The following is a 27,780-nucleotide window of genomic DNA, read 5'->3' on the forward strand; positions in this document are numbered from 1 at the left end:
CACAGTAACTTCTAATAAAGAAACTTTACTTTGCTTACTTGATTTATCCTCAGTTGCCAATGCAAGTTACTTTTGTCCCAGAAAATCTTTCCCACTCCTGAGGTTATGTTGACTAGCCAGTAGTTGTTGAATTTCTCCTTGAACCCTTTTTCAATTGAAGTGTAACATATGCAGTTCTCCAGTCTTTTGGCACCATCTTTGTAGCAAAAGGGGATTGGAAGATTAGCCGGTGCCTCTGCAATTCTCATCCTTACTTCCCTCACTATCCTCAGAAACATCCCATCAATTCTACGATTAGCCTTTCTAAAACTCCTTTTTAGCAATGTGTAGCTGTCCAATACCTCAATTACCTTCTCTTTCACTTTGCCAGCATCTTCTCCCTGACTGGTACAAGACGATATCGAACCATGTCCTCTATTTCCATGTATAGGTCCACATTCTTGCTCCCTAATTGACGCTACTCATCCCCTTACTATTCTTTTGCTATTTGTATACCCTTTGAAGACTTCAATTTCATTTTATGTTAGCTGCTATTCTCTTCTCATATTCTCTGTTTGTCTTTTTTATTTTCATTCTCACTTCCTCTCTGAAATTTCTATAGTCAGCCTGATTCTCACTTACATTATCAACTTGACATCTGTCATATGCTTGTTTTGCCCCACTTTCTATCTCTTTTCTCATTCAGGGAGCAATGATTGTGTTTGCAGTTAGAAGAATGAGAGGGAATCTCCATAGAAACTTATAAAATTCTAATAGGATTTGACAGGGTAGTTTCAGAAAGAATGTTCCCGATAGTGGGGTAGTCTAGAACTCAGGATCATAATTTGAGAATCTGGGAGTTTAAGTTTATTTATTAGTGTCACAAGTAGGCTTGTGTTAATACGGCAATGAAGTTACTGTGAAAATCCCCAAGTTGCCACTTTCTGGCGCTTGTTTGGGTACACTGAGGGAGAATTTAACATGGCCAATGCAGCTAACTAGCAAGTCTTTTGGACTGTAGGAGGAAAAGGGAGAACCCGGAGGAAACCCTTGTAGACACAGGGAGAGCTTGCACACTCCGCACAGACAGTGACTCAAGTCAGGAATCAAACTTATGTCCTTGGCACTGCTAACCACTGTGCCACGTTGCTACCCACAGACTGAGGTGAGGAGAAATTTCTTCACCTAGACAATAGTGAATCTGTGGAATTCACGACCATAGAAAGTAGCTGAGGTCAAAACATTGTGTAATTTTAAGAATAAATTAGATATTGCTCCTTGGGCTAAGGGAATCAAGGGATATGGGCCAGAGTTAGGGTGGGGAGGTGGGGGGGAGACAGGATCGTATTTATTGAATTTGATGATCATAATGAATGGTGGAGCAGGCTTGAAGGGCCGAGTGGCCTACTCTGCTTCTATTTTCTATGTATGTTTCCATGTAACACTGCTGACTCTCTTTGTTCTGAAATGTTGGTGTTGCTTATAAAGTAAATAATCCCATTTGTTTTTTCGCAACCTTCTCAGTTAATTTTTATGTTCACGGCACTGAATTTATCACTTGTATATTAGTGCCAACAGTAATATTACAGATTTTCACTGGTTGCTGTGAGTTATTTTCAGTAGTAATGTTGCAGATTCCCCCTGGTCAACATGTGTGAGTACCATTTGTTTGAATTCAGATTTCCTTTATTAGTTGTGTTCTGTTATGAATGTCGTGGATTATCACTCATTCCTGTGTATTTTGTCGCCATCAGTGTCATTATAGATTCCCTTTGGATCTTATTTATTAGTTCCATCAGTAATGTTGCAGGCCACTGTGTGCTGACCATATTATAATAATTGCTGGAAAACTTTCAATGATTGATCATTTTGGTGAAATGAAGTGCTTTACAATCCATGCCTTATTTATTAAAGCCCAGGATCCCAAATGCCTTTTTAACCACTTTCTCAACCTACCAATGATTTGTAGAAATATCCCTTCAGGTCACTCAGTACCTGCACATGTTTTAGAATTTTGTCCTTTGTTTTATTTTGCCTCTTTTGTCTTTCCTATCCAAATGTGTCACTCCAAACTTTCTGTTTCGTTTTAGGTTACCAAAATAAGCACTTTATAGATGCAATTAATTTACCCATTTATCTTGTCTATCTGTCTTTCTCTCCCCCTTTCCCTCACTTATAGTAATTTTCCATTCCTGATTTCATACAATAAAGGGTTTTTTACATTATTAATTTTGTCTCAGTAAGTAAGGAGCTGAATTAAGCCACAGACCCTCACAAGGCAAAGCCTTTAAGTCATGTCTGAATAACTCACTTCGTTGCTTACTTCTCTTTAAATATTTGCAGACCAATTATGGGATACCTACGCTCTTCATTTTTAGTCTGCATAGTATATTTTCTAAAGCATGCACAGCTGTGATTGGGGAAAAAAATCAGACTGCTCCATGTGACTAAAGCTACCTACCAAGATCAGTGTTACCAGGGAACACAATCCAAGGGGAATCCCCTCACCTGGTGTTGATTCTGTCTGTCTACTCAACTGTTAACATTAGCCCTGGGCCCTGCAGTGCATTGCAGTAGTTTAACACACTCTTCTCTGACCTGGGTTCAAATAGGACTAAGGGGATGAAAGTCTTTTCTGTCACCTAATTGTAAATATCTTGTATAACCATTAAGTGAAAATACACAGCAGGTCAGATTGTATTAGTGGAAAGAGAAACAGACTTTTATCATTCAGCCTGATGACCTTTCATAAATATAAAAAGGACAGAGATAGAGAACTGGTGTTGGTGAAGATAGAATGTAAGAATACAACAGATTCGAGCAGGAATATGTCATATAGCTTGTCAAGCCTGCTTTGCCATTCAGTATAATCATGGCAAATCTTTGGTTTCAACTCCTTCTCACAATCCTATTGTCTCTGAGCACCCAGTGTCACATTTTATACAGCATCTAGCACCAGTGCAGGACTTGGTAGAGAGATGATCTTGAACCACTTATAGGTTACAATTTGGTGATGATGAGTCTCTGAAAAAGTCCAGTCTCAACTTGCTAGAGTTGCTGTGCTGCGAGGAGAGATTGAGAAGACTGGCTTGCATTTTCTAGAGTTTAGAAGAATGAGAGGTGACCTCATTGAAACTTACAAAATTCTTTTATAACTCAACAGAGCAGGTAAAGGAACGTTATCTCCCCTAGCTGCAAGGATAGTGAGGGTGGCATGGAAAGTGGGGGCATACAACCAGTATTCACAATCTCAGATTAAAGAGTAGAGGCGGTAGGCCATATGGGACCAATATGAGATGGAATTTGTCCATTCAGAGGACAGTGAATCTTTGGAATTGTCTACCCCAGAGGGTTGTGGTGACTGCCATTGAGTATGTCAAAGAGAGACATTAACTAATTTCTAGAAAAACCAAGGAACACGGGGATAGTGCAGGAAAATGACATTGAGATGGTAGATCAGAAATGTTCTTGTTAAATGGAAGAGAAACTCAAGGAGATCTAATGGCCTACTTCTGCTTCTATTTCTTATGTTCCTATGTTACAAAGGCAAATGGGAGAGTCTTGCTTCCTGAGGCTTGTGCAAGCATGCTCAAATGATGGAGGAGTCCATTCAGGACATGATGGCTACCTTGTGGGTGGGTGCATTGTTTCTTTCATGGAGAGGTTGATAACCATCATACAGAGGCAGACCCAGGAGCCCCTTCAGCATTTACCTATAGGTCATCGCTGGTGCCATGGGCTTACTGCTGCAGTGGGAAAATAGTTTTTCTAATTACTCTAAGATATTCTTTCTCAATTTTAAATACTTCAATTTTATCATCCCTTAACCCATTATAGCAAGGGAGTAGAAGCTTCGTCTATGCAATCCTCCCGCATAACTTAAATCTTTTAATTCAATTATCATTCTTATAAATCTATGCTACATTCTTTTCTAGGCCAGTATATCTTTCCTGAGGGGCAATGCCTAGAACTGAAAACTGTGTTCCACATACAGTCTAGCCTGAGTTCTATATAACCATAACATAATTTTCCCCCGTAACCCTTTTATCTTGCAACCCCCTTGAGATGAACACCAATATTTAACTTTAACTACAGCTGTACACATGTACGATTGACATGCATTGCATTCCCAACATACTGTACACATTACATTGCATTCTTTGTGCCTTCCATCCTTCATGGCCCTATTTTCATCAGAATCTTAAACATATTAACAGTGGTCTCACATGTTTCTTTTCTCATTTCCTTTATGTTGTAATCCATCTGTAGACTTTGCCCTATAGACGCTTATAACACATTCCTTACTGACTTTTACACATGTTATAGATTTCTGAACCACTGTCCCAAGGATATGAATTTTTTCCTCAGTCTCACGGAAGTTGATGTGAAGAAATTACAAAGTAGATGTGCCAGTTTTGTGCCCGTGGTGTACAGGCAGCTTATAGTTTAAAACAGTGAAAGCTAAATTTCCACATTTGCTGCAGTGGTACACTGACATAACCTGGCTGAGTAGATAAAGAAAATTGAATGAGCCTCTTATAATGAGGTAAATGACAAGAATTCATTGCACAACATGTTTTTATCATTTACTGCTTAGCAACACTGTGCCATACAGACTGCCCTAAACACCTTTCGAATCGCTAAGGGGCCTATAGGGACATGATGAAAGGATGATCACTTTGACGGGGCAAGGAGATCGGTTGTTTAAATGTCTAGGTTGTTGTTGTCACGTATGTGATGTTAAACCAAGTCTTAATCTTCAGATCTGATTACAAATATTGCGTATAAAGTCACTATTAGAGGGGTGGATGAAGGTACTGGCTTTTGCACATTATGCTTGTCCTTTAGGGATCTAACTCTATTCTCATATGTTGAGATTGTTTTATGACAGAGATTTCTCCATGTGGGTCTTTCCAGAGTTGTTTTTTTCCAATGTACTGGAGCCTAATTTATACAATCTGAGATTGAGATGTACTATGGTGTGGGTTGACATGTAACCTGCAAGAATACAGACCTGGTGCTGTAAGATGGAATTCGAAAGAGCAGCTAATTTTTTTATTTTTCAGCTGGTGCAGACATAATGGGTGGAAATTTCCGTTTTTATTTCTGAGTGCTGACTCAAATGAGAAAAACAGTGTGCAACACGCCAGCACAGTGGCACGGTGGTTAGCACTGCTGCCTCACACCACCAGGGACCCGGGTTCGATTCCAGCCTTTCTGTGGGGTTTGCACATTCTCACATTCTCCGTGTGTCTGTATGGGTTTCATCTGGTGCCCTTGTTTTCTCGCACAGTCCAAACATGTACATGTAAGGTGGATTAGCCATGCTACATTGTCCGCTAGTACCCAAAATATGTGTAGGTTAGGTGGATTATCCACAAGTGGGGTTATAGGGATAGAATGGAGAGTCGGTACAGACTCAAACACCGCCATTTAACCACCCTGCCTGCCACGGGAATTGGAGACCCCTGCTCCCCTCTCCCCCAGCCACAACATGCACACAGGGACCATTCACTTCCACAGATATGGGGAGCCCTCCCCATGGAACTCCCCAGAGGAAATCCCCGCTGTACTTACCAGTGCATCCCTAGTGTGGTCCCTTCACCTGCTTCATACTGCTCCAGACCAGAGGGGAAACCCTAATGTGAACAAAAAACAAAGAAAATTATAGCACAGAAACAGGTCTTTCAGCTCTCCAAGCCTGCACTGACCATGCTGCCCGACTGAACTAAAACTCCTTACCCTTCCGGTACCATATCCATCTATTCCCATCCTATTCGTGTATTTGTCCAGACGCCCCTTAAAACTCACTATTGTATCTGCTTCCACTACTTTCCCCGGCAGCGAATTGCAGGCACCCACCACTCTCTGTGTAAAAGACTTGTCTCGTATATCTCCTTTAAACCTTGCCCCTCGCACCTTAAACCTATGTCCCCTACTAATTGATTCTTTCACTCTGACCATTCACTCTGTCCATGCCCCTCATAATTTTGTAGACTTCTATCAGGTCGCCCTTCAACCTCCATCGTTCTAGTGAGAACAAACCAAGGTTCTCCAACCTCTCCTCATAGCTAATGCCCCCCATGCCAGGCAACATCTTGGAAAATCTTTTTTGTACCCTCTCCAAAGCCTCCACATCCTTCTGGATGTGGCAGTCAGAATTGAATGCTATATTCCAAGTGCGGCCTAACTAAGGTTCTATAAAGCTGTAACATGGCTTGCCAATTTTTAAACTCAATGCCCCGGCCGATGAAGGCAAGCATGCCATATGCCTTCTTGACTACCTTCTCCGCCTGCATTGCCACTTTCAGTGACCTGTGCACCTGTACAACGGGATCCCTCTGCCTATCAATAAGAACGTAAGAAATAGGAGCCAGGAGCAGGCCATCTAGCCCTTCGAGCCCTTCAATACTTTTAAGGGTTCTGCCATTTACTGCATATTTCTTATCTTTATTAGACTTTCCAAAATGCATTACCTCACATTTGTCTGGATTAATTCCATCTGCCATCTCTCCGGCCAAGCCTCCAACCAATCTATATCCTGCTGTATCCTCTGATGGTCCTCATTGCTATCTGCAAATCCACCAACCTTTGTGTATTCTGTAAACTTACTAATCAAACCAGTTACATTTTCTTCCAAATTATTTATATATATATATATTACAAACAGCAAAGGTCCCAGCGCTGATCCCTGAGGAACGTTACTTGTCACTGCCCTCCATTTAGAAACACACCCTTTCACTGCTACCCTTTGTCTTCTATGACCAAGTCAGTTCTGCATTCACCTTGCCAGCTCACCTCTGATCCCATGTGACTTCACTTTCTGCACCAGTGTGCCATGAGGGACCTTGTCAAAGGCCTTACTGAAGTCCATGTAGACAACATCCACTGCCCTACCCTCATCAATCATCTTCATCAGTTCCTCAAAAAACTTGATCTCCCCTTCAGAAAATCATGTTGCCTCTTGCTAATAAATCCACTTATTTCCAAGTGGGAGTAAATCCTGTCTCAAATAATTATGTCCAATAATTTCCCCACCACTGACATAAGGCTCACTGGCCTACAATTACCTGGATTATTCTTGCTACCTTTCTTAAACAAAGGAACAAAATTGGCTACTGTCCAATCCCCTCTGGGACCTCCCTTGTAGTCATGATGTGGGTATGCCGGCGTTGGACTGGCGTAAACACAGTAAAAAGTCTGACAACACCAGGTTTTAGTCCAACCTATTTATCTGATAATATACTCACAAGCTTTCGAGGGACACCCTCTTCGTCAGGTGAATGGAGAGTTCTGGCCTCAGACAGAGCATATAAAGCACAGACAGTTTAGAGATTACTGATTAGAATGCGAATCTTTACACCTAACCTGCTGTTCAAGACCTGAAGTGGCTGATAATGTGAGTGGAAGGAGCACTGATCACAGTTTAAAGAGATGTGTATTGTCTCCAGACAGTACAGTAAGTGAGGTTTTGCAAACCCAGGCAAGTCACGGGGGTTACAGATAGTGCGACATGAACCCAAGATCCCTGTTGAGACCGTCCTCATGTGTGCGGAACTTGGCTATCAGTCTCTGTTCAGCGACTCTGCGCTGTCGTGTGTCATGAAGGCCGCCTTGGAGAATGCTTACCCGAAGGTCAGAGGCTGAATGCCCGTGACCACTGAAGTGTTCGCCAACAGGAAGGGAACAGTCTTGCCTGGTGACTGTCGCCAGGCAAGACTGTTCCCTTCCTGTTGGCGAACACTTCAGTGGTCACGGGCATTCAGCCTCTGACCTTCGGGTAAGCATTCTCCAAGGCGGCCTTTATGACACACGACAGCGCAGAGTCGCTGAACAGAGACTGATAGCCAAGTTCCGCACACATGAGGACGGTCTCAACAGGGATCTTGGGTTCATGTCGCACTATCTGTAACCCCCGTGACTTGCCTGGGTTTGCAAAACCTCACTTACTGTACTGTCTGGAGACAATACCCATCTCTTTAAACTGTGATCAGTGCTCCTTCCACTCACATTATCAGCCACTTCAGGTCTTGAACAGCAGGTTAGGTGTAAAGATTCGCATTCTAATCAATAATCTCTAAACTGTCTGTGCTTTATATGCTCTGTCTGAGGCCAGAACTCTCCATTCACCTGACGAAGAGGGTGTCCCTCGAAAGCTTGTGAGTATATTATCAAATAAATAGGTTGGACTAAAACCTGGTGTTGTCAGACTTTTTAACCTCCCTTGTAGCCAGTGAGGATACAAAGATTTCTCTCAAGACCCCAGCAATTTCCTCCCTTGCCTCTCTCAATATTTTGGGGTATATCCCATCAGGCCCTGGGGACTTGTCTACCTTAATGTTTCTCAAGGATCCCAATACCTCCTCCTTTTTGATCTCAACATGATTCAAACTATTTATACACTCTTTCCTAGATTCATCATCCACCAAGTCCTTTTTAGTGAATGCTGATGCAAAGTACTCATTTAATATCTCACCCATTTTCTCTGGCTCCATGCATAGATTCCCTTCCCTGTCCTTAAGTGGGCGAACCCTCTCCCTGGCTACCCTTTTTCCCTTTATTTATGTATAGAAAACCTTGGGATTTTCATTAATCCTGCTGGCCAATGATTTTTCATGACCCCTTTTCACCCTCCTTACTCCTTGCATAAGTTTCTTCCTACGTTCCTTGTACTTCACACTTGCTTCGTGCATTCCAAGCCTTATAGCCTTGACAAATGCTTCCTTTTTCTCTTTGACTTGGCTCACAATATCTCTCGTTATCCAACGTTCCCAAAACTTGCCATACTTATCTTTCATCCTGACAGGAATGTACTGGTCCTGAATCCCTATCAACTTGTACTTGAAAGCCTCCCACATGCCAGATGTTGATTTGTCCTTGAACATCTGCTCCCAATCTACATTCTTAGTTCCTTCCTAATGTTGTTGTAATTAACCTTTCCCCACTTTAGCACCTTAACTTTGAGGATTACACTTTTCTTTATCCACCAGTACCTTAAAGTTTACTGAATTGTGGCCACTGTTGCCGAGTTGCTCCCCTACTGAAATGTCAACCACCTGGCCGGGCTCAATCCCCAATACCAGGTCCCTAGTTGGACTATCTACATACTGTTTCAAGAAGTCCTCCTGGATGCTCCTTATAAACTCTGCCCCATCCATGCTCTTAGCACTAAGTGAGTCCAAGTCAATATAGAGGAAGTTAAAATCTCCCATCACAACAACCCTGTTACTTTTACACCTTGCCAGAATCTACCTACATATCTGTTCCTCTATCTCTCACTGCCTGTTGGTAAACCCCCAATATTGTGACTACAGCCTTCCTATTCCTGAGCTCCACCCATATTGACTTACTGTATGAGTGCTCCAAGTTGTCCTCCCGCAGTACAGCTGTGATACTTTCCTTATGTTGTGGGTATGCCGGCGTTGGACTGGCGTAAACACAGTAAAAAGTCTGACAACACCAGGTTTTAGTCCAACCGATTTATTTGGTAATAGACTCACATTATTATACTTTCCTTAACCAGTAGTGCAACTCCCCCACCCCTTTTACACCCCCTCTATCCCGCCTGAAACATCTATATCCTGGAATGTTAAGCTGCCAATCCTGCCCTTCCCTTAACCAAATCTCTATAATAGCAGCAACATCATAGTTCCAAGTACTAATCCAAGCTCTAAGTTCATCTGCCTTACCTGCTACACGTCTTGCATTGAAACAAATATACTTCTGTCCACCAGACCCTCTTTAATGAGCAACTACATCCTGCCTGCTCTTTCTCTGAGCCTACTGGCCCTACTCTCTGGTTCCCCTTCAGTTAATTCACCTTTGCTTTGGTTCCCACCACCCCCGCCAAACTAGTCTAAATCTTCCCGTGTGACACTAGCAAACCTCCCAGCCAGAATATTTATGCCTTTCCAGTTTAGATGCAACCTGTCCTTCTTGTACAGGTCCCACCTGCACCTGAAGAGACCCCAATGGTCCAGATATCTGAAAACCTCCCTCCTACACCAGCTGTTTAGCCACATGTTGAGCTGCACTATCTTCCTATTTCTAGCCTCACTGACACATGGCACATGGAGTAATCCTGAGATTACAACCCTCCAGGTCCTTTTTTTTAACTTTCTACCTAACTCTCTAAGCTGCTGCTGCAGGACCTCATCACTCTTCCTGCCATGTCATGAATAGGTACCACAACCTCTGGCTGTTCATTCTCCCCCATCAGAGTCCTTTCTGCCCGCTCAGACATCCTGGACCCTGGCACCAGGGTGGCAACATACCATCCTGGAATCTCATGTCCACAGAAGTGCCTATCTGCACCTCTCACTATAGAGTCCCCTATAACTATTGCTCTAGTACTCTTTGTCCCTCCCTGTTTAACAACAAAGCCAGCCATAGTGCCAATGCTCTGGCTACTGCTGCTGATGTGGGGGGACATTATAGCAGGAGGCTGCTAATGATATTTAAATGAGGTTCCTAATCATCCTGTGTGGGAATGTAATTATGTCAATGGCAGGGGAAGGTCGTGCTATGAGATCTCACTGGAGAGATTCTTCTTTCTGGCCTCACGGGATTTTGCACCCATGTCATCATATACCCCCATAGCTAACGTGGGCACTAAATTCAGGTCAATAAGCTGAATGGCCTCTTACTGTGAGCACCACTGCCTGGTAGGTTTTGACTTTGAAACAAACTTCATGTTTTCTCCAAAACCTGGGGGTGAACCTGCTGAGTACTGGTCTTGCTTTTACCAGGTGATGGGCAGTTTCATCAGCTAGTGTGGTGCTGTTTGCAAGAATGCTCCCAAGAGAGCAGAACTTCTGAAATGAGTTGAGAAGTATATTGTTGATCGTGACCATGTAGTCTTGGTGTTTGTGACCAGGGACCAATTGGCACAAGATCTCTGTCTTTTGTAGACTTGCTGTAGTGGATAAGCTTTTGAAAGCTTGGCAAAGCAGTCAACAAGGAGACTTCCAAAGTGTGTGGTCTGAGAGCACAGTTGTCAGTAAATAAGAGTTCACTTAGTTGTTCTGTGATCTCTGTGTGTTTCTTTGCAGTTTGAAGAAGTTGCTGCCTGTACTGAACTAAATAAGAACTTCTATGTGGAAATCTTAGAGTGCGTGCAAGAAAAACATGCTGGAAAAAGTAGATGGTCAACAGAAATTGAGTCATTATAGAGCCTGCTTGCTGCCATTGGTGACAGAAAATGTTACTGATGAGGAACCATTCTGCATCACACTGGACATTATGACCTCATAAAATGAATGGATGACCTTGATCATTATTTCAGAGCAGCCATATTTGTACATCATTGTAATAACTTGAGGGTAACTTGTTGTGACTTCAAGTTAAGAAGGATTTATTACTAACAATATAAATACATATATACCACAATGGTCAGAAAGCATTAAAGACACAACTACATCCACTGCTCCCTGGCTTCAACTGAATTTCCTCTTCAACCCTGGACGTGCACCCTTGCTTACAATTGGCTTGGCCTCCTGTGCTACCTCTCCATAAGGTCTGGACCGATCATATGGCCCTCAGGGAATCACCCCCTTAAAGGGGCCATGCTACCACACTCCTTCCTCTGCTCTCCAACTGCCACCCCGTCCCCAAAGTTTGAGGTTCATGAAACAGAAGAAACATCATTAAACAAGGCAAGCATAACTCATCAAGACAGGAGGGGAACCATCATGAAAAATGCATCCCAAATTCAATCTGCCTGAAGCTTCCCTGATCTGGAGGATCTCTCAACTCAGTACTTTGATCTTCGGTGACTAAAGTTATCTAGGCAAGCTGTAACAAAAGATAAACAGCAATCCCTGTATCAGCAACTGATGAATATGAATCCTCCACAGGAGGTGCCTGTTATCCTTGGTATCAACTCAAATGATCTAGTTTTTTTTTGCACAACAATTTTGTACTTTTACAACATAGGAGACTGGTTCAGTTCTTTCCACAATTTTTCCAAATGTCAGTGTTGGTCCTGCTGCAAAGCTCCTAGCCAGGACTAGATCGTCAACTTGGAAAACTTTATCCTTCTTCCTCGAATCATGGATTTGCTTCTGCGGCCTTGTCTAGCCTCCAACCTCTTCACCAAGTCCAGAAATGCTAAATCTAAGCAAATCTGAAGGTGACATTCCATCAGTAATTCAGGCTGGCGTGACCCCTGTGGCTGCATTTGGTGTAGTATTATATAATAGTATGAAACTTGCTAAACTGAAGGCACTGACCTATGTGCTTGTTCCTTCATTTATGATTTGAATGTTTATACAGCTCAGGAAATGGCAAATGGAATTTAATGTTGGCAAGTGTGAGGTGGTCCACTTTGGTAGGAAGAATGGTAGGAAGGACTATTACTTACGTGGCGAAAAACTGCAGCAGGCGACGGTGCAGAGGGACCTCGGGGTCCTTGTGCATGAGTCGCAAAAACCCAGCCTGCAGGTGCAGCAGGTGGTCAGGAAGGCGAATGGGATGCTGGCCTTCATAGCGAGGGGGATTGAATATAAAAGTAGGGAGGTCTTGCTGCAGCTGTATAGGGCATTGGTGAGGCCGCAGCTGGAGTACTGTGTGCAGTTTTGGGCGCCGCACCTGCGCAAAGATATTTTGGCCTTGGAGGGAGTGCAGAGGAGGTTTACTAGGCTGATACCGGAGTTGAGGGGGTTGAGCTATGAGGAGAGGCTGAATAAACTAGGCTTGTACTCGTTAGAGTTTAGAAGAATGAGGGGAGATCTCATTGAGACGTATAAGATGATGAATGGGATGGATAGGATAGAGGTGGAAAGACTCTTCCCGCTCAAAAAAGACAGTAGGACTAGGGGGCACAGCCTCAAGATAAAGGGGGGGCGGTTCAGAACGGAGTTGAGGAGGAACTTCTTCACTCAAAGGGTGGTGAATCTCTGGAATTCTCTGCCCGTTGAAGTGGTGGAGGCTGCCTCGCTAAATATTTTTAAGAAGCGGGTTGATGGGTTTTTGATAAGAGAGGGGATTAAGGGTTATGGGGAGAGGGCGGGAAAGTGGAACTGAGCCACGACAGATCAGCCATGATCTTATTGAATGGCGGGGCAGGCTCGAAGGGCCAGATGGCCTACTCCTGCTCCTATTTCTTATGTTCTTATGTTCTTATGTTCTTATTTTGCTAACCCATTGGAAACAGGGTGATAAGGCATTGAGCAAACATGGCAAATACAATTTGACTTTACAAATTTCTGAAATTTGTCTGCTATAAATACTGTCACATACTAAGCTCTCTGGGATACCATGAAAGTTGAGGCAAAAATCTGCCTCAATTTATCAATGTTAGCTGTGGCCGTCTTCATTAATTGGATGTCCAACGATTTGAAATTCTCATTGAGAATGAAAAACATATATCCCATGAAGGGACCTGCAAAATCTATATGTAATCTTGTCCCTGGTCTTCCTGGCCATTCTCATGGGTGCATATTCACCAATGGCAGTAATCCTTTTGAGCTTCACTATCTGGACACTGCAGCAGCTCACTAATGTTCCTTTGACAAAATCTTCCAAATCTGCAACCTCTGTCACCAGGGCAACAGACACATTGGAATACCACCAGCTGGAGCTTCCCCTCTAAGTTACTCACCAATCTGATTTGGAAATATGTAGTCGTTTCTTCACTGTCGCTGGATCAAAATCCTCGAATTCCCTCCCCTAGCAGCACTGTGGGATTAGTGAGTTTATGTGATTTCCTCAGGTGGAAATTCCTCAGGCTCCAGATTCTTATCCGTGTGTAGTTGCTTTGTAGCCTTGGTGACTTAGTGTTGTGTTGGATCAATAGAGTGCTTACCTAAAAGCAATGCTTTAGAATTGATTCAGTGGTGTCGTTATGTATTGTGAATTCTTGGTTAAGAAGATTGTCACAGTGCTGTGCCTGATGACAGAGATTCTCATGTTTATTTATTAAGAGCTGATTGCCATCTGCAGAGAGAACAGGCCTCGTATAGTTAGGTTTTGGGCAAAAGGCAGATATCAGTCCTTCATGGAGCACTTTCAGGTCAAACTTATTGACCTCCTCCAGAAGATACGCAGCCGCCTTCTTCCATCATTGAATTTTAATCTCTCTTAGTTTAGCCTGCAGTATGCTTTTATTTCATGGTAACTGACTTTTCTTGCCAGGTTTGTTTTGTCTGATATGTAGGACCTATGAGCATTATGCACATCATCTAGCAGCTTGACTATATCTTGGTCATTCTTGGTACTTCCATTTGGCACATCCACGAATTTCAGGTGACATGCTATGAATCTTCACAGTCTGTGCGATCTTCTGGATTATCAGCAAGCTACAACTATTTTTTTGTTCCAGTTCCCATCTCTTGGACAAATCTTTTAGGACAGTGTCACAATGATGGAAAAAAACGTGGAATTACCCATGGAAATATTGTCCTTCAAATAAGATTGGAGTTTTTTTTTAATGGACATAATTCCAAAGGGGGCTGAGAATGTATAGTCAGCCACTGGCTAGATTGCTGCAAGATGATTCTCAAATGAGCAATGGAACTCCTTCCTGTTTCCAGATAAGCTACTTCTAAAATAATCCAGAGACTGATGACCATCTCTGATAAAGACAAAGGAATGTAATAGCCAAGCATCTCAAGAGAACCTGTGAGAAATGCCTAGATGGAATTGTGGATTCCACCTTCTATTTGGGAAAAACAAAGAATGGGTTTAAAGCTAGCTGAAAGCTGCCACACTGTCTGCATGTGTATGTCTTCTGTGAAGCAAAGTGCTGGAGTTGAAAAGAAGAAAAGCAGACAAGCACGCACCAGTGCACCTGCAAAATAACTATTTTTGCAGGTATATCTCAAATTTCTTTTTCTCTAACTGTGGAAGTCAGCCCCAGCCAGCAAAAGGATCGCAGCTGAAAAAAGAGCTGGGAAGCTTCTTTCCCAACCATAGACACCTTGAATAAAAAGATAATTACTCACCTACTGAAACCTCAAAACTGACTTCACCTACTGAAGTCAACTGCACTGAACCCTTGACTTGTAACAGCTGCAGTTTTCATATCTACTGCTTGTGAGTCAAGAACTAGTCGTACACCCTTTTTAAAATATTTATTTACACTGAGTTCAATTCCCACTTCTAATCTGTATGAATGTAGATGCTTTTGCTTTCTTTTTGAAGTCAGCGCAGTAAGAGTAAGATGAAGGGGCAGTGCTCTGAAAGCTCATGCTACCAAATAAACCTGTTGGACTTTAACCTGGTGTTGTGAAACTTCTTACTGTGCCTACCCCAGTCCAATGCTGGCTTCTCCATATTTTTTAAATAGTTAATAAACTCCCTTAACTCAAGAAAGCCTGGTTAAATTGACTCATCTTAAAATATTACTACTGGGTCTGAAAAAGGGTATCCATAGAAATGGTAACCTTTTTAGGTTAAATATTGTCGCTGCCAGAGAAGGGGGCTGAATAAAGTACAGGGAGTCAGTCATCCTTCCCTCCATGAGTTTATAACAATTTGTGAGTATCCCAGCCAGATTTGTCAAATAAAGGGGTCTCATTCAGACCAATAACTTTACAAAACCTCACCTGGCAGTGGACAGAAGAATAATTCCATCAAGCTTTCTTTATGATTTGACTCTGTGCCGTATCATTTTAGGTGTTATCTTGAAGGACATGATGTTCCTGACAAATTGATGGTCCAACCAGCATACAGCATCTGTAGGGTAGAGAATAGAAGTCCGCGAGGTCTATGTCGTAAAATAATGTAGCCCAACATTATGTATATACCTGATGTGCCATGTTATTTTCTGTTTGTCACCTTGGTTTGAAGATTGTGTTTGTGATGGTGAGGTCAATGTCATGCATGGCAATTAGGGCAAAGAATGTAGTCATTGGAGATTACCAATGTCATGGTGTTCCAGTACTTCCCCTCTATGTATTACAATCTGTTGCAACATAAACATTGAAATCGCCAAAGTGGATAGGGTTGACCTGTTGTGGCCCCTTTGTCATTCTGATGAAGTTGTAATGCATGCCTCTCTGACCTTGTCTGTGTGTGTCACTGTTGGTGCAGAGGCGTTGATGAGTGTTGCATAATGGTTTTTAGCAAGACTTATGTGAGCTTTCATGAATCAATCAGTGATTCCCTTGGAAAGTGAATAGATATTACCTACTGACTTAGATTGAATGGCAAAACACCTAACCGCCAAGGTTTGTCCTTGCACCTGCCAACCCATTGGAAAGTATAGCTTGTGCTGGCTTCCTCAACATGAGACTGTCTCTGAACCTTCTTTCACTAGCATTTTTTACATCAGCATTCAGTCCACTGGCATTGTCTGTGTTCTTCCACGCTGTCAGCCAGTGAAAACCTAACTATTGAACCCATAGCTGGGCATTTGAAATCTCTGGAAAGATGAAATATTAAATTATTAGATATATTACTAGAAAGTCAATTATCCTGTTGAAACCAATTACGGCAAATAATCTGGTATTTAAAAGAAATCTCACATTTTTTAAACTTTTATGGTCATCCTGGTCAGGTTATTTTGTACTGTTTGAAAATACTGCAGTGATTTCCTTGCTGTTGTCTAAATTGTCGTCTCAGTGCCATTGCTGATAGCCCAGCTTGCGCTCTAAAAATGATAATGACCTTGACACGAAGGCTAATTACAATTCACGGTCACATTAAAAGGAAGACCCATAGTTGCTCCAGGAGCAGAAACAAGTCACTCATAGCTCAGGTTCTCTAGTAATCTGGCTATCAAACAATTCAGCCCTCTTTGTGCTTATAGTTCTTTTTTCAAGTTTGCTCTGTTTGAAATTTGTGCACATGGAAGTTTGAAAGAGGACTTTCTTGCGCTGTAAATATATTGCTAAATAAATCTCAAGTTAGGGCAGCCAGAACTGCTTGGATTCATAGATTGAAATGAAGGCAAATTATAGAGAATGTGTATTTCAACTGGTTCACAAAGTTCTGGGATACATATGCAACCTTTAAAGTCAGAGTGTACATATGCATATGTTAAAGGACCTGCTTTGTCCCCGACTCTCTCTGTCACTTGTACTGAATTACCATATGAAACCTAAAGTTGTTTCTAGGGGGCATAGGTGTAAGGTGCGAGGGGTAAGGTTTACAGGAGATGTACGAGGCAAATTTTTTACACAGAATTCGCTGCCTGGGGAAGCAGTGGAAGCAGATACGATAGTGACTTTTAAGGGGTGGCTGGACAAATACATGCAGAGGAAGGAAATCGAGGGACATGGTCCCTGGAAGGGTAAGGGGTTTTAATTCAGTCAGACAGCATGGCTGGTGCAGGCTTGGAGGACCGAAGGACCTGTTCCTGTGCTGTTATTTTCTTTGTTCTTTGATTAATATTCCTTTCTAACTACATCTAATACTTTTTAAATGTTTATTTTAACAAGACTCAAGGTCTTTTTATTCATTTGTGCAGCCTTGGAAAGTCCATATTGGCCATTCTTAGACTTAAGCAGTCCAGGTCCAAAGCAGCAAGACCTGAACAACATCCGAGCTTGGGCTGACAGGTGGAAAATAAAATTTGTGCTACAGAAGTACCAGGCAATAACCACCTCCGACAAACAAGAATCTAACTGTCGCTCCTTGATGTTCAATGGCAATCCTCACTATCAATATCCTCGGGTTTACCATTTACTAGAAACTGAACTTGTCTAACTATATAAATACTGTGGCTACAAGGGCAGGTCAAAGGCTAGGAATCCTTAGTGACTTCCCATGTCTGCCCACCATCTACAATATGCAAGTCAAGATTGTGTTGGGATAATCTCCACTTTTCTGAATGAGTGCAGCTTCATCAACGCTCAAGAAGCTCAACATCATCCAGGACAAAGCAGCTCACTCAATTGCTCCCATTCGACAAACATTCAGTCCCTCCACCACCTATGATCAGTGGCAGCCAGGCGTACCATCTACAAAATGCTCTGCCGGACTTCACCGAGTTTTCTTAGACAGCACCTTCCAAATCCATGACTACTACCATCTAGAAGGACAAGAACAACAGATACCTGGGAACATCACCACCACCTGGAGGTTTCTCTCTCAGTCAATCACCATCCTGACTATGGAATATATTGCCAATCATTCTTTCACTGTCGCTGGGTTAAAATCCTGCAATCTTCTCCCTAATATTCAAAAAGTGAATGCGTCAACTGCAACAATTGTTCATTCCTATCTGGCACAAAAATAACCATGGCTTGCAAGAGAAATTAGAGATAGTATTAGTTAAATCTAAAGAAGAGGCAGACAAATTGGTCAGAAAAAAAAACAGCATACTTGAGGATTGGGAGTAGTTTAGAATTCAGCAAAGGAGGATAAAGAAGGATTAATTAAGAAGGGAAAGTAGAGTATAAGAATAAGCTTTTGGGGAACATAAAAGCTGACTGTAAAAGCTTCTGTAGGTATATGCAGAATAAATGCAAATTTTAAAGTTTATTTATTAGTCACAAGTAAGGCTTACATTAATACTGTAATGAAGTTACTGTGAAATTCCCCTAGTAGCCACAGTCTGTTCAAATCAATGCACCTAACTGTCTTTCAGAGTGTGGGAGGAAACCGGAGCACCTGGAGAAAACCCATACAGATACAGGGAGAACATGCAGACTCCACAGACAGTGGCTCAAGCCAGGAATTGAACCCAGGTCCCTGATGCTGTGAGGCAGCAGTGCTAACCACTGTGCTACTGTGCTGCCCCTTGGTGTTGTTTACACAAAGGAGGACATACATAATGTACTAGAAATGTTGGGGAACATAGGGTTTAGTGAGATAGAGGATCTGAAAGGAATCAGTATTAGTTCGGAAATGGTGTTGGGGAAATTGATGGGATTGAAGGCCAATAAATCTCCTGGACCTGACACTTTACATCCCAGGTTGAAAGTGGCCCTAGAAATAAGGATACATGGGTGGTCATCTTCTAAGATTCTGTAGATGCTGGAACAGTTCCTATGGATTGGAAGGTAGCTCATATTTTCCCACTATTTAAAAAGGAAGGTAGAGAGAAAACAGGGAATCATTATGTCGATGTCATAGAATGGAATCATGGAATCATAGAATCCCTACAGTGCAGAAGGAGGCCATTCAGCCCAGCAAGTCTGTATCTTACTGAGGCCCAACTCCCCCTACTCTATCCCGTACTCTCACATATTCACTCTGCTAATCCCCCTAAGCTACACATCATTGGACACTAAGGGGCTATTTAGCATGCCCAATCCACCTAACTTGCACATCTTTGAGGAAACTGGATCATCCAGAGGAAACCCAAGCTAACATGCAGAGAACTCTTTGGACTGGCAAGAAAAGCAGCAACTGTCTCCCCAGGTCACAAATGGCAGAGTCGTAAACTAATCCTGCCAGCAGAATAGCGAATCCCATGGAATGATGACCATGATGAGCTGAAATTCCACACAGGTACCTCCGGATTAACCAAACTTGCCTGTGCTTGTCATATGACGCTGCTGACCAGTCAGAGTGATTTAGACCACCCCTTCCCCCACCTGCCTGCTCACTCGTCTGCCCGTTTCCTTATCCAATGCTGTAGATATGCTCGAGAAATTGGAATGAAGCATGAGAACTCAGACATGTTTGATGCACTGACAACATGGTGACCTTGTGTCCAAAGTCAGCAGAGTACCATCCAGCCTAATGTCAGTAATAGGGAAATGCTAGAGTCCATTATAAAACAGGAAGATAGATTATCACCTAAATGGCTACAGATTGAGAGAAGAGAATGTGCAAAGAGACCTGGTGTCCTTGAACACCAGTTGCTGAAATTAAACATACAGGTAAAGCAAATGGTGGATGAAATTCTCCCATTTTTAGGCTAATTGTCCACATCAGTGTGAAAACAGGAGTATTTACCTGTGGTGTTGGGAGCGTCTGTCAGGTGGCATTCACCCACTCTAAAGATGCAAATGAGATCACTTCAGGGAAACCGTTGGCCAGCCCCACTGTTCCAAGATGGGGATGCCATTTATAAAGACAAGTGGTTTAACTTCCTCTTTCTCGAACCATTTATTCCTTTTGAAGCTACTACGGGCTATCAATTAGGTTTAAATGGGGGTGATCCTCCCGGTCCGCTGCGGTGCTCGATTAGCGCAGCAGCCCGGGAGACATCAGTGGGGGCCTGCAGCAGCATTCACGACCTACTGTAGGCAGGTTTCCTAGGCAATGCTTTCTGATGTAAATTGGAAATCGGTGTGAGTTTGATTACCGTACTGAAATATCAATTGCTGCTGCACACTGCAATGGGATTGGTGGCGGAGGAAGGAGGAGATGGAATTCTCTAGCACAGAAAGCAACTGAGACCAACACCAATGGTGGAAAGGTCTGGAAGATTCCACTCTCTGTCTCGCAGGGGAATGGATCCCTGGGCAGCAGCAGGCCTGTAGTATCTGACTTGGGCACAAGATGAGCTTGCGCATGTTTACCCATTTCAATTAAAAAGGAGATCACAAATAAATATGATGCCCACACACAGTGACGTCTAAAAGGAGGGCAAACTCTGTTACAAAACTGTTTGCATTGAATCATCTGTTTCTGATTGCAGCTTCCATGTGTTTCAGTGGAGTGGGTGTAAAATGGGAAGTAGCTGATCTACTGGCCACTTTTCCCTTCCTCAGTCTGTTGTTTTCAAGAAGGAATTACATCTACCTCTTGGGGCTAAATGGATCAAAGGAAATGGGGATAAAGGGGGAATAGGTTATTGAATTCGATGATCATAATGAATGGTGGAGCAGATTTGAAGAGCCAAATGTCCTAATCCTTCTATTTTCTATATTTCTAGTACTGTGGCTGTACAAACACCTCAGGGACTGCAGCAGTTCAAGAAAGCAGCTCACCATCACTTTCTAGGGATGGGCAACTAGAGATGGGCAATAAATGTTGGCCTTGTCAAAGGTGCCTACACCCGTAAATGAATTTTAAAAAATGATGGTAGTAAGCTATCTTTTTGAACCACTGCATCCTTGTAGGGTGCAGGTACTCCCAGAGTACTGTTCAGGCAAGATGACCCGGGTTCAACCCAGTGATGAGAAAGGAAAGACAGAAGAGTGGGCTGATAGGAGCTCAGCGTAACATTTTATTTGAAACTTGACAACATGGGCAATGCACTGCTCAGTAGTGCAGTGAAGTGTTTAGAAATATTTGTGCTTAAAACTCTAGAAAGTATCTTTCATCCATAACTTTTCAACTCAGAATTTTGCCATGAACAGCATTGTATGAATACAAGAGTTCTTTAAAAATTTAATTGTCTTTGGAGCATATTAATTCATCCTTCAACCACTGCTTATCATTTAAATCTAAATTCCAATCCCCCATTAATCCTGAATATCATTTCTTTCTTCCTCTTGCTCTCTTGACGGTTCATCTGTCATTATGCATGCAATGATTCCTTCTGCTTCCACAGCTGCTTAAGTTAAAGACAAAGTATTGCTTCACGCTCTTCATTTACACATAAAATATCTTCCGTCCTTCCTTGATGCCACAGCACTTAAATACTTATCCTTCCTGTTTCTTCATGTTAAGCTGTTACTGATTATTCTTGCAACATGCTGTGAACTCAGATGAAAATGCTAAGTGAAAAATATGGTACTAGGATCAGAAGACTGGCACAAGCAAAATAATCAGTAAGAGAAATAATATGCCACATTTTGGCAGACAGGGGACTGTCTGCTGATATGCATACTCCAGGTCTATCATTCTTTCAATATAAACAATCTCCATTCCTCTGAAGATTTAGGACTGGAATTTTCAGACCCTCTGTGACATTTTTAGCAGCAGAGGTGGCTCATCATTGGCTGGCAACGGTATCTTCCAGTCCTGCGATGTCTACGGCATTTTGCATGTCCTGGCATCTAACTGGCCTTGGGGGCAGGGGGGATTTGGAAAATCCCAATAGTGGGGAGGGCTGGAAGATCCCTTCTCTGCCTCACACAGGGGAATGGATCCACAGTCAGGCAATAGCAGGCCTGCAGTATCAGATTTAGATACGAGATGTGCTTGTGCATGTTGGCAAATGTCAATTAAAAAGGACACCATAAATAAGAATGATGCCCACGCATAGTCACCTCTAAAAGAAGGGTAAGCTCTGTTAGGACTGTTTGCATTGAATAATCTGTTCCCGTTTACAGCTTCCATATGTTTAAATGGAGTGGGTGTAAAATGGAAAGTTGCTGAACTACTGGCCATTTTTTGCTTCCATCCAAAACTAATTTCACCTTCATTTAATTAGCAATTTATCAGTCAGCCTTCGAGAATAATTTTCCCTTCCCTAGTCCAATGGTACTGATGTCTATTGTTACACTGTTTTAATTGTATTTAGCTGAGATCACCTAGCAGAGTACAATGCGAAAATCCTGCAATTTGCTGCCTTTGTGATGCTCAGTACCAAACAATAGTTATTCATTGAGCCACTAGGGGAGCTCAGAACCATACAATTCCAAAGACTAATTATAATTTTATTTTAAAAGAAGCATTTTTAAAATCTGTAGCATTTTCTACAATGTTTAACATTTCATTTCTTTTGTAATCTTCAATGATCAAAGCAAAGATTATTTATCAGGAAAAGTAGGAAACCTGTAGTTAAAATATCATGCACAAAATAATTGAAGATTATTGCAAAATGACTTTTGTAATCTTTCTTGTGAAACTGGTTTCTCCAATCTCAACTTTTGTTTTCATGCAAGTGTGGACAATTGTCAATGTAAGGCTTCTAATTTCCTTTTTATTAACGCAAATACAGTCCCATTAGCTATCCAAATGCACCTAGGGAGGATTCACTCAAAATGCTCCATAGGAACACAAGGCCAGAAAGAGCTCTAGTCATTAATGATGGAGCTGTTTTCCTCAAAGTAACTCCCTAAATACATGAGGCTGTAATTAGTCTTGCATGGAAGGGAAAAATGGTCAGTAGTGCATCAATTTCCCATTTTACATTTTACCTAAGAGAGTCAGTTCTCCCAGAGAATTTAAGTGTTGTCCCAGCGGTAAAAGCAGTGCTCCAGAAAGCATTTGGAGCTTTCTAGGAGCTTGTCAAACATTACAGTTGTATAGGCTGGAATTCTCTGACCTCATGAACCTCGGGTCAGTAGTTTTAGCTGGGGGAAGGGTAATTATGAGGCTATTAGGAGAGAATTAGGAAGCATAGGTTGGACTAGGAGACTACAGGGACTGGGAACGTCCGAAATGTGGAGTTTTTTCAAGGAGCAGCTACTGTGAGTCCTTGATAGGTATGTCCCTGTCAGGCAAGGAGGAATTGGTAGAGCTAGGGAACTGTGGTGCACTAAAAAAGTTGATTCGTTGGTTAAAAAGAAAAAGGAGGCTTATGTTCGGATGAGACTTGAGGGCTCAGGTAGTGCACTAGAAAGCTTTAGATTGGCTAGGAGGGAGTTGAAGAGTGAGTTAAGAAGGACTAAAAGAGGACATGAGAAGACTTTGGCTGATAGGATCAAGGAGAATTCTAAGGCGTTCTATAGGTATGTTAAGAACAGAAGGTTGGTTAGGGCAAGATTAGGGCCAGTTACAGACAGCAGAGGGAAGTTGTGTGTGGAACCGGAAGAGATTGGAGAGGCATTGAACGAATATTTCTCTTCGGTGTTCACGCAGGGGGACATGAATGTAGCTGAGGAGGACACTGGGTTGCAGGGGTGTAAACTAGACAGTATTGCAGTTGATAAGGGGGATGTGCTGGATATTCTTGAGGGTTTGAAAATAGATAAGTCCCCTGGTCCGGACGGGATTTACCCTAGGATTCTCTGGGAGGCAAGAGAGGTGATTGCAGAGCCTCTGGCTCTGATCTTCTGTGGGGGTATGGAATGCGCTACCGAGTAGGGTGGTGGAGGCGGGAACGTTGGACTCGTTTAAGGTTCAGTTAGATAGGCACATGAGTGAAACGAGGATGGAGGGTTATGGTAGGGGTTATTAAATAAGGGTTAGAACCTCGGGAGACACCGGAAAGGCAGGCTTGTGATTAACGTTTTTGTCTTTTATTCCGCAGGTGGAGGTCCACCTCGTTGTCAAACGAGGGGCATGCACACGGTGGGTCGTGCGTGGGCTAGTCTTGGAGGTTCCAGGAGTGGCCTGGTACTTCGTGTCAGTGTGTGTGCTTGATCCTGGACCGGTAGACGGGCGCCGCAACAGCTCAGTGACTAGCACTGCTAGCTGTGCAGATACATGGATTTGGGCCTGTGTCTGTGGGAGTTTGTGCATTCTCCCTGTGGATGCGTGGGTTTCCTCCGGGCGCTCCGGTTTCCTCCCACACCCCAAAGATGTGCTCTTAGGCAGATTGGTTTTACCAAATTGACACTATTCTCCCCTGAATCTGGCTAAGTCAGGGGTTCTATTCGTAGACACGCAGGGTAGAATAGGTGTAGGGTGATGCGGCGGCACGGGCTTGTTGGGCCGAAGGGCCTGTTTCCCGTGCTGGGTTGTTCTTTGTTCTTTGTTCAGGTCGTTGTTGGTCTCAGGTATAGTACCGGAAGATTGGAGGATTGCGAATGTTGTCCCATTGTTTAAGAAGGGGAACAGAGACTTCCCCGGGAATTATAGACCGGTGAGTCTTACTTCTGTTGTGGGCAAGGTTTTAGAAAAAATTATTAGGGATAGGATTTATAGTTATTTGGAGAGTAATGAATTGATTGGAGATAGTCAGCATGGTTTTGTAGCGGGTAGGTCATGCCTTACTAACCTTATTGAGTTTTTTGAGAAAGTGACCAAAGAGGTGGATGGGGGTAAGGCAGTTGACGTGGTATATATGGATTTTAGTAAGGCGTTTGATAAGGTTCACCATGGTAGGCTTCTGCAGAAAATGCAGATGTGTGGGATTGAGGGTAATCTAGGAAATTGGATCAGGAATTGGCTAGCAGATAGGAGACAGAGGGTGGTGGTTGATGGTAAATATTCGTCATGGAGTTCAGTTACGAGTGGTGTGCCTCAGGGATCTGTTTTGGGGCCACTGCTGTTTGTAATTTTTATTAATGATCTGGATGAGGGTATAGTTGGGTGGATTAGTAAATTTGCTGATGACACCAAAGTCGGAGGTGTGGTAGATTGTGAGGAAGGGTGTCATAGTTTGCAGGGAGACTTAGACAGGTTGCAGAGCTGGGCCGAGAGGTGGCGGATGGAGTTTAATGCGGAGAAGTGTGAGGTAATTCACTTTGGTAGGAATAACAGATGTGTCGAGTATAGGGCTAACGGGAGGACTCTGAATAGTGTGGATGAACAGAAGGATCTAGGTGTATGTGTACATAGATCCCTGAAAGTTGGGAATCAAGTAGATAAGGTTGTTAAGAAGGCATACGGTGTCTTGGCGTTTATTGGTAGGGGGATTGAATTTAGGAGTCGCAGCGTCATGTTGCAACTGTACACAACTCTGGTGCGGCCGCACTTGGAGTATTGTGTGCAGTTCTGGTCCCCACATTATAGGAAGGATGTGGATAGGTTTATGGATGAAAAGGGATTGGTTTAGGTTAGAGGGTCATTGTTTTTTAACTGGTCGGCGCAACATCGTGGGCCGAAGGGCCTGTTCTGTGCTGTAATGTTCTATGTTCACCGGTGGCTGGGATTCTCCAGTCCCATTGCAGAATGGAGTTTTGGCTGAACGCCAAATTCTCTATTTTCGATGGCAATGGTGGCAGGGCAAACAAGATCAGAAAATTTTGACCATAAGGCCAGGTGATCTAAGGCTCCTGTGTTCACTTAAAAGAAAGATGAGCTTTTTTACAAAATCTATAATGTTACAACTACACATTCTTGACAGGCCACTATGCCTTTATTCATAACACCCAGGATCACATTAGCTTTCTCAACCTGGACTAGCACCTTCAATGATTTGTGCACATATATACCCAGATTCTTCTTCCCTGCACCCACTTTAGAATTGTTTTCTTTATTTTGTATTGACTTTCTCTGTTCTTCCCACCAAAATGAGAGGGCATGGGATCCAAGGGCCTTTGGCCTTGTGGATCAAGAACTGGCTTGCCTGCAGAAGGCAGAGAGTGGTTGTGGATGGGTCTTTTTCTGAATGGAGGTCAGTCACCAGTGGAGTGCCCCAGGGATCTGTTCTAGGACCCTTGCTGTTTGTCATTTTCATAAATGACCTGGATGAGGAAGTGGAAGGATGGGTAAGTAAGTTCGCTGATGACACAAAGGTCGGTGGTGTTGTGGATGGTCTGGAAGGATGGCAAAAGTTGCAGCAGGACATAAATAGGATGCAGGACTGGGCGGAGAAGTGGCAGACGAACTTCAACGCGGATAAATGCGTAGTCGTCCATTTTGGCAGAACCAACGGGATGAACGAGTACACTATCAAGGGCAGGAGTCTTGGTAGTGTTGAGGAGCAGAAGGATCTTGGGGTCCGGGTCCTCAGGACTCTTAAATCGGCCTCGCAGGTGGAAGAGGTGGTCAAGAAGGCGTATGGTGTACTGGCCTTCATAAATCGAGGGATTGAGTTTAGGAGTCGGGAGGTAATGCTGCAACTTTATAAGACCCTTGTCAGGCCTCATTTGGAGTACTGTGCGCAGTTCTGGTCGCCTCACTATAGGAAAGACGTAGAAGCTATTGAAAGGGTACAGAGGAGATTTACAAGGATGTTGCCTGGACTGGGAGGCATGCCTTATGAAGTTAGGTTGAGGGAACTGGGTCTCTTTTCCCTGGAGAGATGTAGGTTGAGAGGCGACCTGATAGAGGTTTATAAAATGTTGAGAGGAATAGATAGGGTGGATTCTCAGAAGCTATTTCCCTGGGTTGAAATGGTCGCTATGAGAGGACACAGGTTTAAGGTGCGGGGAGGAAAGTACAGAAGTGATGTTAGGGGTAAGTTTTTCACTCAGAGGGTGGTGAGTGAATGGAATCGGCTGCCGTCAGTGGTGGTGGAGGCGAACTCGCTGGGGTCTTTTAAAAGACTTCTGGATGAGTATATGGGGTTTTATGGGATTGGGGGTTATAGATAGGTGTTGATGTGATTGGCGCAACTCGTGGGCCGAAGGGCCTGTTTGTGCTGTAGTGTTCTATGTTCTAAATGAATCACTTCACGCTTCTCTGCATTACATTTCATCTGCATTTTTCCACTCATTCAACCAGTCTGTCCTCTTGGAGTTTATCACTATCCTCCTCATAGTTTACAATACTTCCAAGTTTGTGATATCTGCAAATTTTGAAATTATGCCCCATACAACCAAATCTAGGTCATTGATATAAATCAAGAAAAGCAAGGGTCCCACTAATAGCCTTGGGAACTGTATATTTTCCTCCAGTTAAAACAAGCAATCATTCACCATTGCTGAGTTTCCTGTCTCTCGGTTAATTTCATACTCATGCTGCTATTGGTTCTTTTATTCCATGAGCTCCTTGGATGCATATCATCCAGCTCTGGCGATATATCAGATGGGATTTTCCAGCTGCATTCGCCCCAAAACTGAAAATCCTGCCTGAGGTCAACGGACCTTTCCATAGTCTGCCCCTTGCCTGCTGTAATTATCGCCGTAGGTGGAATGGGAAAATTTGTCCCATCAACTTTAAATATAGCCAGCAGGATGACTTGTGGTTCAGTAGGCAACTCTCCTGCCTTTGAGTTAGAAGCTCTGGGTTCAAATCTCAGGCTTTGCTGACTGTGGAAAGTACGCTTGTGATTTAATTCAAACGGTTAATACTTCCACACTATTCTCCAAAGGCATAGAAAGTGTTTATGATGATACAAGTACAACTAACCTACCTAATACTTTCTCTTAATTAATTTTTTGCCCATCGAGTGTCTCTGTTACCTCCTATTTTCAGTATTACTTGGGCAGTATCTTCTTGATAAAGCCTGGTGTAAAG

The sequence above is a fragment of the Carcharhinus amblyrhynchos genome, chromosome 29 (genome assembly GCF_965287045.1).
Source record: "Carcharhinus amblyrhynchos chromosome 29, sCarAmb.v2.hapA, whole genome shotgun sequence".
NCBI lineage: Eukaryota > Metazoa > Chordata > Chondrichthyes > Carcharhiniformes > Carcharhinidae > Carcharhinus > Carcharhinus amblyrhynchos.